The sequence below is a fragment of the Manis pentadactyla genome, chromosome 1, assembly GCF_030020395.1.
Source record: "Manis pentadactyla isolate mManPen7 chromosome 1, mManPen7.hap1, whole genome shotgun sequence".
Taxonomy (NCBI): Eukaryota; Metazoa; Chordata; class Mammalia; order Pholidota; family Manidae; genus Manis; species Manis pentadactyla.
In genome coordinates, this window is record NC_080019.1 from 69,954,986 (window position 1) to 69,968,985 (window position 14,000).

The window sequence follows — 14,000 nt, forward strand, 5'->3', positions numbered from 1 at the left end:
CCATGGTTAGAAAGCATAGGAGGATTTAATCTGCTGTTTCAGACAAACTTATAGTAACATACTATCTGTAAGTGTAATATTCTTCCAACAAGAGTAGGGATCCCTTAGAAGATTCTGAAATCCATTTAGTGGGTTACTACTGGAATTTTTTTAAAGATAGAGAATATATAATGCAATATACAAAAGAATACAATAGTAAATATCAGAGCACATTGCACATAGTAAGTGGTGTTTTGAGACTGGTATTTCAATAATTCAAAAGGGGCTGATATCTGATATTCTTTCGTTAAGTAATAAAATTAGTTGTGTGTCAGTGTATCTCAGGCTTTATAACAATCATACATGAAAATGCACATTTTGCTAAATTAACCTCATTCTTACATGATTTAAGCCCCAGATCTAACATAAACTAGCTGTGTGACCTTGAAGAGAATCCATGACCTCTCAGAGCCCCCTTCTGTGTAGCTGTAAAATGGGGAATGTCTTCTACATCTGAGGGTATTATGAAGACTGTATGAGGTCACATATGTCCAGTCATTTTGCTCAGCGCTTGAATTATAGTAGGTGTTCATTACCCATGCTAATTACAATTACCATTGATGCTGCAATATTAAGTCATATCAGCTAGTCATGAGGCACTGCATTATTTCTTTTCTCTTTTATTTTTAGATTTTGATGTGGAAGAGATGGAAGACTCAGAACCAAGGATTTCCAAGTGATTTCTTCCAAAACACGAGAAACTAACTCTGTTAAGACTGGTCTGTTCTGACTGAGGTAACTGACTTTGTGTCTCTCCTTAGTCTACGTGAAATAGGAAATGGTTTTTCTGAGGGGCTGATTCCCAAGGGGCAGATGATTTGCTCCAGTGATCTACCAGGTGTGGGGATTATGTGTGACAGTGACATTGAAGTGAACTGTGAGGCCCCTGTTTTGAAGGAGTAAATAAGTGAACAGGGCTTCAGGACAACTGGTTTCTCGTTCCAGTTCTGCCAGTGACTTGGGGAGCTTCTGTAAGTCTTTGAGTTAGAGATCTCCATTTTCCCCAGGCCAGAAGGACCTGCATATATCACTGAGGCCCAGAGAGTTTTAAATGACTCTTTAGGGTGACTCCCTGAGCTGGGGTAGTTCCACAGGACTGGAACTCGGTTGCTCAGTCATGCAGCTGGCTTCAGGGCCTGCTGTGAGGTGAGCACTGTGCTAGGAACGGAGGGTACAAGTACAAAGAGCCTACCCCCAGGACATTTGTAGTTTGTAGACAAGTACCAACAGCCCAGCACCCTAGACTGTACTTCTGAGGCATGTACGAAGTCCCAGATAGTGATCATAACAACTACCATTTACCAAAGACTCTTGCATGTATGCACAAGGACTTTAGATGCTGTATTTTAATCTACTCACAATACCTCTGTGAGGTCAGGAAGAATAGATGTGAAGGATTGAAATGTAAAAATGCAGTCAGGTCATATAGGGCTTTGCATCTCAGACTACATGTATGGGGCACATTCCGTATGCAGAACACAATGCTAGGACCACATAGTTCAAGGCAAAGTGCTTGCCCTTGAGAAGTTTGCAGATGGAAATCCAAAGAAGTCAGATGGGCAGCGTCTGACATTCATACCTCCTCCTCCAGCAGTCAGCGTGGGGTCTGCCACAGGAAGAGCTCCAAGTAGCTGGCATGCCACAGTTCTTGCCCCTCAATGCATTCTTCATTATTTTCAAATTTAGCAGATACATCTGTCCATTATTAAAACTTATACTTTCATTTTATAGGCAATAGTAAGGCCTTCTCTGAATTAATTCAGTTATTCATTCAGCAAATGTTTATTGAGTACCCAGAAGGCACTTGGTTTATTCAAGACCAAACATATTACTATGTTTTTACAATCATGATATTAGTCATGTTCAGACTTTTAGCAAGAATTATTTGTTCAACTGTTAGAGATTTTCCATTGTTAACATGCTAGAATATCAGCTCCAAGGGTATTGGAGGTTAACCCATAAAGGGTATATAAGAAAGTGTTTTCTGAAATCTTAAAATTCAGAAAGGAATTTCTTATTTCTCTCTAAAATTTTGATCTTGCTATTACTGTCACCTGCTTATCGAGGCCATTTACTTGTGCACTTAACCAATAAACAGAGAAAAGCAGTTTGGCAAGGGGCTTTCTTTGACTCAGAAAGCTCTCCTATCTTTGTAGGTGACACAGGGCTATGAGTGTTCAAAAGTAAGGCATTTAATAGATATTTTAATTTACAGAGTGCAAAGTTAGAGGTAGCTCCAATAATTTTATTCAGTAACAGAAATTCAGATTGTAAGTCTTGAATGCCATTTGTAATAAACTTAAGCTCCAAAAAAATGAGATATTGAAGGTGCTTTGTAAACTCTTGGAGTTCTATAAATGTCATACAACAAATATTGAGTACCTATATGACTATGTCACTGTGCTAGAAAGAACGGAAGATCCAGCAGCAAAAAGATCTGGTCCCTTCCCCCTCAGACTCTGTTACATAGGTGAGGAAATAAAATGTGCAGAAATAACATGTGGCAAATGCCAAAAAAAAAAGTATTTTGGTAATCTGAGAAAGAAGATGTCTCTGCTACCTCAAGGAGTCAAGAGACTCTTTCTTGAGAAAAAGCATTTAAGCAAGTCTTTAAAGGATGTGGAGTTTCCATAAAAGAGATAGGGAGGAGGCATGTGAGATAGGAGAAATAGCAGAACAAGAAAGCAGGGAGTGTATCAGGGAAAGGTAGTAAGTCTAAATGAGTTAGAACTGGTCTGTACAGGCATCCAGTGGGAAGCAAATTGATGAACATTCAGTGCCAAATGGTAATGGTTTTAGCTGCCAAGCCAGGGAATGTGAATGTATGAACCAGTAGAAGTCATTGAACAGGGAGTTCATGGCTCTGCATTAGGAGCATGCTCTCAGGGGTAGCTCATGGGAAACTTAGGAGGAAAAGCGGGGCAGAGACCAGTTCGAAGGTCACCACAATCTACCAAGGAAAAGGGGGGAGAAAGGCCTGAAATGGGTGATAGTGAAATGAAAAAGGAACAGATGCAAAGGAAAGAACTGACTCAGTCTGACAGCTCAATAGAGAAGGAACAGCTCAAACTGACACCGAGATTTCCAAAGAAGGAAACTTAGAAGGAGGTGAGGGGCTACATTTGAGAGGTGCTGAATTTGAAGTGTTGAAATATGACCTCCCCCAGGCAGATGGGGGCTTTGTGCTACAGAGGAAGGCCAGAGCTCATCTGGGAGTCATTTCCATATAAGAAAAGTCAAGAGGTGGGAGAAGAGATTTTCCAGAGAGAATATAGGGAAGCAAGCATGGAAGATGGAGTCTAATGAGAAAGGAAAGACCTAGGGAGGGCCTGCAGAGGAGTCTGGCAGGAAAGCAAGGAAGTACCGTGAGCGAACTTGACTCCAGAAGCTAGCAGAAAGCGGTTACCCAGTGGAGGGAGTCGCAAGTGTCAAATGCTAGATGGGGAAGAGGAGGCCCAGGAGGGCCACTGAATTGACAAGTGCTGGGTCATGTCTTTGGTGGTGCTTTCCTTTGTAAGGTAATATGACTTGCAGAATGAATATTTAGTGGCTTCATTTGCAGAAATTTGTAGCTTGCATAAATCAAAAGTGGCTATTAAACTGGGCCCTAACAAACCCCCAAACACACTTTTGATTACCAAAATTCAGGCTAAGTGTCGTTCTGATAGCAGTCATACGCTTTTATTCTGTTGTCAGCAGACAGACCAAGGCATATGGGTTGATCGAGTATTTCTTTAAAAACTACATTTGTGTTGATACAGAAGGTTTTCTAAAAGAAATATAATTCTTTTGCCTTTTACCAAATGGCTATTGTATGATGTGGGGGGCTGGGGGGGAGGGGAGAGAGAGAGACAGAGAGAGAGTGTATGTGTGTTTCATGGGTATATGAGCTTAATACAATGGAATGAGAAGACTGGGGTCAGATAAATCTAGTTTCACAACCTCCCTGGGCCATTTTCCAGGCATATGACTTCAAAAAAGTTTCTCTCTCTAAGCCTAACTTTTTCCATCTATAATTCAAATAGGATTATTTTGAAGATTGAGTAATGTATAATTTGGTCAGGATCTATATGCTGTAATAGGCAGTTAATGTTGATTGGTTTACTGTTAAAACCTTGTATAGGTATGTACATTTCTACATAATATGCATCTATGCATGAAGCTTTATCCTTATGATTCATTGTAATACGTTTATTTTATCATGGCAAGAGCATACTTCCCACTATTACTGATCTATCCTGTGATAATTTAAGTGACTAGCAATTTAATATGGATAAATCCACCTGGGGAATTTATTAAAATGTAAGCTTACAGGCCCCTGGCCCAGAGTTTCTAAGTCAGTAGACTTGGGGTGGGGCCTCTGGCAATTGTCATTTTCAACAAGCAGTGCCATGATGAAGATGAAAAAATGGCAATTTCTGGGAAGCAGAAGAAGGGGTAATAAACCTTAGGCTGGATATGCGGGTCTCGGTTCAATTCCTATTAGAGACATGTCTATGCTCAAAAGTTTTATATTTATATCATTCATATTTATGGATTAAATTTATAATAAGGTAAAAACAAATGGATTCCAGATAGATGAGGAATGGTGGTATTTTCGCATTCTACCATCTCCATCTGCAGTATATCCACAGCAGTAGTGGGTGACACGCAGCCCCCAAATCCACTTCTTTTCCTATGAAGTAAGTGGTGACACCCTGTCCCTATGCCCAGCATTTGCAAAGCTAATGTAACTTTAAGGGTTGTTACCCATAACATAGGTAATGGCAGCAGTGTTGCACGGTCATGCCATTAAAATATTTTGAGGCATTTATCTGCCTGACTCTGTATCTTCTGGTTGATAATTATCTTTGTCATTTTATTATATTTCCCTTGTTCTCTGCATCTTGGAATCATGAAATTTTTAGGTTACTTCACGTTCCTGTACCCCAACCTCACTTTATAGATGTGAAAATAATTTGTGCTTTTTTCCTCTTACTACTGCCTCTCTTCTTTGCTTATTCACAAGAAAGGACTGAGACATCAATACATGTTTTGTGTTTAAGCTACACGTGTGAATATAAAATGTTATCATTTATATATATAACATTTATATTTTTATATATATAGTCATTTATAGCATTGTTAGCCTTCCATCGATGGTTTGCTTCTTGTGGGGGAGGGTGTCAGCAGCCTGGAGCCTTGCCTGGAAATAGAGGTGTTTCATTTATACCCAGAGTGCTGGAAGGAACAAAACGGAACTGACTCGTGGTGTGAATTCTGTGCCTCAGCCATCTTATTAGAGCCTCAAAATAACCTGTTGTGGTGGAAATTGAGGCACAGAGGCTTAGAGATGCAGCTCCTGTTGTGGAGATGAGATTTTCACCCCCTGGGGTCTCACTCCAAAGTCCATCCTCTTCTCCCCACACCCTGTTGTTTCCCCAGCCACATACCAAGGGTATGGAGGAGGTTATTGTTCCTGATGGTAGCTTAGAGACTCAGAGACCCTTATCCCTGATATTATTATAACTGCAGAATTTTTGACAAGCAGCAAATGGAGGATAGCTAATGGGCAAATTTGAAATTGTTCAACAAGTTCAATTCTGTGCCAGGTACCAGAGCAGGACCCCACCCCCCCACTCAGGGGCCTCCCTATCTCCCCCACCCATGCTTATCTACCATCCATGTGCTGTTGCAAGCTTTTCTTTTAGAGTGAAAACCCCAATGGATTTTTACAATGATGATCAGTCTGTTTGTGTCTTGCTCTAGCTTTCACTGTCCCTGTGTGGGGCTCAGTGTTCCCAGTCACTGTGCCAGTTGAAAGTTTGAAACAATCCCTTGGGGGATTACAGGGTGGTGCTCAGTATTCGTTGATTATCCTCTGAGCACTGAGGAAGTCGGGGGGCAGCCGTAAGAGCCCAGAGCCTTGCCGCAGGAGGTTGCAGAGATGTAAAAAGGCCACTGCGTGAGAGACCAGAGGGGGGTTGCCTAAGACTGTACCCTGTAACCCACTGTGCAACCTTGGGAAGGAAAGTCGTCTAAAGTTGGCTGGGTTTCCTCACCTGTAATCAGAGAAGGTTTGGCTCAGTGATGACTGACATTCCTTCCAGCTCTGAGATGCAGTAATTCTATTTCCTCTCCAGCAGAAAAGCAGAGATGCTAGGACAGGCAGATAGAAAGGGGAGGCCAGGGTTAACACCATGTCTGAGGTCTTCCAGGGGTCCTGATTTCAAAGCTTCCTCTGACTGTCCTCAGAGATATACTCATACTAGCCAGACTTTGGGCTCTGCCTTTACTCTGTACACTTTTGAGTAAAGTGTGTAAATCTAAGAGTGGGAGGTTGTCCACTTTGGAGGAGACAAGGAGAGAATTGAGTCTGGTTGGGAATAAATCAAAAGGTGACAAAATGGGAAGTGGGAATCATGGTTCTCAAATTCTATGTCTAGAAAGAGCCTTAGAAGTAAACAAGCACAATCTCTTCACATTCCAGATAAGGACATAAGAGTCTAGGGAATTCACAGGACTTGCTCAAGGTCACACAGTTAGTGACAGACTGGGAGCAGAACCCAGTGTCTATGCCCTGTCCCGTGTGTGCTCTGCAGAAACAGGTAGGTCAGGCTCTAAGGCAGGGGAGCAGGCGATGGTGGTGGGCAAGCAAAGTTGAAAGGGGCTGGAGCTGTCCCGTCTGGGAGAGTGGACCACAGTGCCTACTGGGCTGCTGGTGAGCAAGTGTGGGACACCACAGTGCGACACTTCCAGCCTTTTGAAGCAGTTGGGTTCTTGTCAGCTAAGGTAGTCCAGAAGATTTATTTTTAAACTGGGAGAGACAGAAGGCTGTTTCCTTTTTTTTTTTTAATGCATTTCCCCTCTCTTACTGAAATGAAAATTACTAAGTTATACAACAATTTTAAGAGGAATTAAATATTTTCTCAGGGAGTATAAAAAGGAGGACGCAGCTTACACTGGCTACTTTTGCTCCTGTGTTCTGCTGGCCCATTTTGCTGGCCACTTCCATGCATGTGTTCATGCTGGGGTACATTTTAATAAATTCAGCAGCTGTTTAAGTCCTAGAGGGACATCCTGGGGTTATTTCAGCAACCCATGAAGGCAGGCTTTGTGCAAGGTGACATAGGCATGAGCTGCCACTTCCTGCTTTATGAGTTGGATATTGTGTTTAGGCCCCGTTTTGTTTGTGTTATTTTTCCTCTTCATGCATTAGAACAACTTCTGATTATTTGTAGAGTTGATTGCAATTAGATAATAAGGCTGCCAATTCAGTAAAAGCGAAACCGAATTTACTATTTTGCCAGGCAAGAGAGACCCGTGTTTCAAGTCAGTCTCCCCAAACGTATATGCATTTTCACGTAATCATGGAGAACTCCGATTCACTCTAATCCAGCATTCAGTCGCTTCTAGATCAAAGTGAGGATTTCCTTTCTTTAAAACCCACTCGGCAATCAGGTCTATCCCTGCTTATACCTGTGTATTCTGGCCTTGTAGTCCCTGACACCAGCTCAAAGAACAAGGCCTCCCTCGGTCTCGTCTTTGTGCTCATTGCCGGAAGCACTTTCCAGCCTCTCAGAAGCCAGTCACGCTTGCTTCCCGGGTGCCTGTCGCGGGCCCTACCTTCTTCCGGTGTGTGCCCGGCCCTTCCCTTGGGCTAGTGTGAGGTCCACCTGCTTTAGCAGGAGGACCACTCTGAGGAAGCTGGAGGCACTGGCAGAGATGGAAAAAGCGGTGACGTGGCACTGAAATGAAGCCCCGAATGGGGTTTTACTCAGACGTTAGAGGACTGGCCTACCCTGAGTGCTGTGCTAAATGGAGTTTTTAAAAAAAACCACCTGACCTTTAAAATTTTTCCTGTCAAGGTCTAGCAACCCTGAATTCTCTAGCCACTCCGTACTGCGTGTTGACTTTCTGCACAGAAGCCTAGGAGACTATAAATTACCCAGGAGACGCGTTTTTTCCTAAACGAATATACACCATGGAGCGATTTTCTTAGCTGTTTTGTTGTATATTTAATACTCTTAATATCTGTTTTTGTTTTTGACATAGTCAGGAAATCGTTCAAGAGCTTTTTGCCACATTTGAATGGTTTATTTTAAGATTTTCTATTTAACGATAGGAGCTTCTGATAAGATGATTTGCACTTCTCTCTACTTTAGGAAATACTTTTTGAGGTCTTTTTTTTTTTCTTTTATGAAGTTTAAATGGAAGTCTTACCTCCAGTCCTAGCAGCTACCTTACATTAAAAATGACCTATTCCCCCTGCCCCCCACCCCGTGAGGTTCCCTTGCTCAGGGAGGATTTTAAAAGTCCGGTGATTAGTCATTGTGGCGTTCAGCAAACAAATGCTTTGGAGGCCATGAATTATGTTACTGATCGGGGAGAAAAAGTTTGTGTGTCTCTAGACAGTTACTCTTGTGAAAGGTAAGTGCCCTGTATTCCCAGAAGGTCCCTTGAGTGTCCTGTTTGTTGTGCTCAGGTCTCTCAAACCGGTGGCCATTTTCTGTGAGTTTGAATCCCTGTGTGAAACTCCTCCCACTGTGGAGTCTATGAGCATTTGTTTTCTAAAATGAAAGCACAAGCAGAAACTCGAGCTGTTCTACAGAACAGCGTGTTCTTTAGATTTTTTTTTTTTTAGATCAGTATATTTAAAGCATAATTTTTCTGAAAACCTTCTGGGGGTTTTTATCTGCAGTGAGTTTGGGTTTGTTTTGGGAATTTTACCTTTTTTAATGTAGGTAATTTTTTTATTGATGCAACTGCTCCCTGTTTCCCTCCAGATAATTTCACTCTAAAACAGGTGAGCAGGAACTCTTTGGATATCTGACTACTTACTGCCAGACACCTTCATTCAGTTTTCATCAAATTTCTTTTGGGGTGAAATTGGCAAAAGCTAACTGTAATAGTCTTCCCTCCCCTCCCCCAACAGTTTTCCGCCAGTTGATTTCTTTTGTCTAAACCACTGTGCGTCCATTTGTGTGACCAGCCAGAGTTTCTGTGGCATTTTGGCAGTAGGAAAGCTCTTGTGCATCAGACCCACCGATGGGCTTGCTTGACAGCTCTGCTAGTCACCTGTGAATCCCAAGCCCCAGAGGAGGTGACTGTTTCACAATCCTGTGCTGCCCCAGAGGCAGACCTGTGCTGCCATGCTTCGCCTCCCTCCACAGATTACAGTATTGCCAGCAGTGGTTTTGAACTGGAAAAATGGGAGGTAGAAGAGAAATGGGAAAACATGGGAGGAGGAAATGTGTGTGCAAGGAAAGTAAGCATGTGAACTCTAAGTATGTGAGAGCCCAGGTCCATACAAATGAGCTCTGTACACTGGCATTGTGTGTCAGGAGCCAGGTGGGAAAACACTGTGAAGGTGGGACTGCCAGTTAACAGCAGGGAGGAGGCAGGACAGGACAGAGCCCGGAGCACCAGCACCTTTTCTCCACAACATCCCCACCAGCAGAAGAGACATTTAGATGGCTCTGCAGCCAGAGGGGTCAGCTCTGCATTTCCCGCCTCACCCCCCGACCCCCTCCCACACATACACACACATCGCTAGAACAGAATTTACTTCCTTGGGTTGACCACCATTCATGATACACAATGCCAATGTACAACTGAGTAGTTCTCAAAGATTCCCTAGGGACACTTGTCATCTTGGAGGATATGCTTTGTTGTGTTGATGCCATTGTGTGAAACCATGACTGGCAGGTACTCTGGGCTTCATTTCTGTGTTCTAGTTTTTGGAATTGTTGTTTGTGTGACACAGTGATGAGGCATGATACCAATTCAGAATACTCTGAGTGATTAGATGCTACCAATAAAGGCCTATGCATTTTCAGCATTATTGCTTCCTCTCATTAGCTGCTAATGATGAATGTGGAGCCCTTTTTAAAAAAGGAAAGCTGAATGTGTCTGTGAGTGTGCATCTGATTGTGTGGCGTGCTGATTGGAGTTGAATATCACCTTCTCCTCAGAGCTTGAGATGATCCTGTAATTAAAGTGGCTTTTGAAGCAAAGTGAACAGTTTGATATCTGCCATTCCACCCCCTGGGATTCATGTATTAGGACATTTTCCACATGGGAATGAACAAACTGGAGGAATCCTAAAGAACAATTATGTGAACCAAATATATTCCATGTTAAGGCTTCTCACTCCATCCTTCATTACGATGGAATACTTTGGTAATTTTGAAAGCTTGAATACTGATACCTCACCATATAAATTTTAGAAGACAATGAATCACTATAAGAGGTTGAAATGTTATAGGCAGAAGAAAACTTATAAGTGATTTATACTTAGGTCTCTGTTAGAGTCTAAAATTGAGATAACATCAAGAGGCAGGAAGATAATATGACTGTTCAATGTGGCTGGGTATAAAAAGATAGAGTGCTTAAGATTATGGCAAACTAGAGGGCATGAACATTTCTTTTAAAATACCATGAGGCCACTGGAACAGGTCTGCAGGGTGAATTCAGCCTCTGGACTGCTTGCACGCCAACTGTAGAGCTACACCATCTGACTCAGTCCACCCCTCTGGATTTCCTTAGTGGCAGCCTGCCCAGTCTTTTCCTGCAGAGTACTGGGCTTGAAGCTCTCCACAACCCAGCCCAAGAAAAAGTCATGGCCATCAAACTTTCTCCATGTCACAGCAAAAATGAGTGACTTTGGATGTAAATTGCATCCCTCTCATTCAGGCAAAGGGATTTTTCAGTAGGGTCAACAGCAGAACACAGCATGTGTGTCCAGGGGTATCCAGAGACATTTGGAGGAGCGTCAGACATAGCAGCCTTGATTAAGCTGCCCAGGGCTCAGTGTGCGCATCTCAGGATGGCATAGGAAGAACCCAACAACGGAAGCTCCTCCCTATCCAGGCATGTCATTCCCAAGGCAGCTCAATGGAACCAAGCCTGCAGAGGTTAACCCGGATGGCTTCAGGCCATGAGATGACAGCAAACGACAGGCATATCTTGATATATCTGGACTATTGTATTGACTTGCTCAGCCTGAGGATGCTTTCTGAAATATCAAGCATTTAGCAACTTCCTTTTAGCCCTATGCTGGGACAATGTGCGAATTGTCCCTTCTCAGTTGACACTTGATTAACCTTTTGCACATCCTGGAATTTATAATGCCTTCCATTTTACCTAAACATCTTTTAACCACTCCTGTTTTTATCAGGTCTGTTGGTGCTAAGTGAGTGTAGTATCTCTAAAGCCCTTAGCACAGGGCCTAACATGTAGAAAGTGCTCAGTAAATACTAGCTTTTGTTTATCATTGACATCATCATCATCATCATCACCATTATAACTGTTGGCATTTCACCAGCAGGTAAGGAAATTAGGTTTCCTTAAACCTTAAAGTCAGTTGTGTACCTCAGTCATCTCCATGACCATGATAACATAAATGAAGAGATGGGCCTGCACATACATGACCACCATGTCCGAAAATGCACTTACCAAGATCCCCAGCTGAGTTACAAATGTTAGTGTTTGGGGGGGGGGGGCACTGCTCTACTTCCCATAGCAAAGTACAGAGACAGACTTGCTTCGATCGATATTGGACCCTGCAGACTTGCTAGCTGGGAGTCTTCATGGGTGGGTACTGTGGGGGGTGCCTTTTATGTTATACCATAGGGATATATGATGGGGTGGTTCTGACCATTAGAATCCGATTCTCAAGGCTGTTGTCCCCTGGCTGTGACCTTAACCTTGGCATAGCACCCGGTTCCTCTCCACCCTCCCCAACCCCAGCTGACTTTCTGGCCACACAAACCATGTTGCCAAGAAAGGAAATTCCCACATTAAGAGGACAGAAAACCTTTGTGTGTTGGGGAACCAACACACATAATTATAATGTGGGATTGAATGGTGGAACATGTATCAGTGTAAAAATGGAAGGTGATGAACACTCAGTGAAGGTTTTCAGACCCTAGTGGGTCATGAGAAGGGACATGTAACTGAGCCTTCTTAATACTGGTGATCAAGAGTGTTGCCAGCTCCTAAGGAAACATTTTGGAAGATAGAAATAACCAATCCCATGCCGCTGTGGTGGCTTGTTGCCTGGACTGAAGCTACTAGGGTAGGGAGGAAAAAATGGCCATAGTGTCTTAGAAATGAAATCCTAGCTTCCTATTGTATTAATTTAGTTTGGAAAGTGATTTAACTAAAAGCCTTCCAGCCCTTCAAAGCTCTCAACTATATTGTGATGGTAACATGACCTAGCACTTTGTTAATTTATGATTTTTTCCATTCTGTTTCATACTTTCAGATGGCCTTGTGCCCTGGACACTTAGTGGCCTGGTGTCCCTTGGGCAGCACAGGGCTTAGAAATGCAGCTGTTGATCTTAGTCATCCCTGAAATGGCTTTCTCTCTCTTGCTCCTTCCTGCCCCTGTTCGGGAACTCAGCTTGGAATTCTGGATCCCAGTCCCCTCTCTCCTTTGTCCAGATGAGCAGTTGTCATGGTGTCTGTAGTGGGTTGAATGGTGGTCCTCAAAAGGTATGTCCACATCCTGAAGCTGTGAATGTGACTTTATTTGGAAAAACCATCTTTGCAGATGTTGTTTAGTTAAGGATCTTGAAATGAATTCATCCTGGATTGCGGGGTGAGCCCTAAATCCAGAGACAAGTGTCCTCATAAGAGGCAAACAAAGGAGAGACACCTAAAGAAAAGGCTTTGTGAAGACGTACAGTAGAGACCGGAGTTATGTAGCTGCAAGCCAAGGAACCCCAGAACCACTAGAAGGTGGAGGAGGCAAGGAAGGGCTGTCCCCTAAAGCCTTCGGAGAGACCACGGCCCTGCCAGCACCTTGATTTTGAACTTCTGGCCGCCAGAACTGTGAGAGAATAATTTCTGTTGTTTAAAGTCACCAAGTATCTTTAAATTGGTGCAGTGTCCAATCTAGCCTCCATTCAGGAGTGCCTGGGAACTTGTTAAAAATCATGTTTCTGGGGCCTTACCCCTGGCTATTTTGATTCGGTGCCACCAAGAAACTAAAATGTAATAAGAGTCTCGGGTGGTTGTGCTGCATCCGTTAACCCTCTCAGTGTCGGTATCCCTCAAGCTCCTTCTCGGCCCTGTTTTCTTTGCATTCACTTTACTCTCCTTGGGCAATATCCACACTTGTGTTTGCAGCCACCTCCTTCCTATGTGTCGGTGCACTGCACCTCTGAATCTCCATCCCCACCTTCTATCAGCAGCAAAGGTTTCAGGTGCCTACTGTTTGAGGGCGCCACCTGCATTTTCCACAGGCTCCTCGGAGGGAGCACAGACTTCATTGCTCTCCCACACCAGCTCTTTGATCTGGCTCCCTGCCTGTTAATGGCACATCTAGGAAGTCAACTGGTGTGTAACCTTCATTCTTCCCTTTTCTCTCTTTAATTTCCAAGGAGTTGATTTTTCCATCTGAATAGCTTTCAAATCTTTCTCCTTTCATCCCCACTTTTTCCTTGCCTTCTTTCCAGACCCCTCCAGACCTCCTCCTCACCAAACTGTTCCCAGAATGGTCAGTCTGCAGATTTGTCAGATGATTCCTGTATACACTGCTCCCAGAATGACTTGCCTGCACATTTGTCATATGATTCCTGCTTAAAATATTTTAAATGACTCACCATTGTCCAGGGTGCACCTTAGAATCACCTGGAGAGCTTTTTAAAAATCCCGATACCCAGCACCCGCCCAAGGCCAAATAAAACAGAATCTCGGGTTGAAGCATGATTGTTGTATGTTTTCCACGTTCCTATGGGTGATTCCAATATGCAGTGAAGGGCTGAGAACTACTGGGCTGGAGGATAAAGGGCAAAGTCACTGTGACATTCAGAACTCTTCACAGCAGGGTCCCTGCCCCTCCCTTCCTGTCCACCTCCCACCAGGCTGTGTCCGCGCCCTGTGCTGCATCATCCTCACCTCTTTGCCGTCCCCCAGAAGGGTCATTCTGTCATGCCTCCTGCCTTTGCTTAGGCCTCTGCCGAGAATAGAAGGCT

General features: G+C 43.4%; 1 protein-coding gene across 15 annotated transcripts in view; it reads left to right on the forward strand.

Moving 5' to 3' along the window:
- The window catches only part of ZBTB38 (zinc finger and BTB domain containing 38), a 125,282-nt gene that overhangs the window by 75,675 nt on the left and 35,607 nt on the right, over positions 1-14,000 (forward strand). For all 15 annotated transcript variants that reach the window (XR_005023116.2, XR_005023117.2, XR_008996360.1 and 12 more), the window contains one exon: positions 670-774. The gene's annotated coding sequence lies outside the window, so the exon portion shown is untranslated. The remainder of the gene's footprint in view (positions 1-669; positions 775-14,000) is intronic.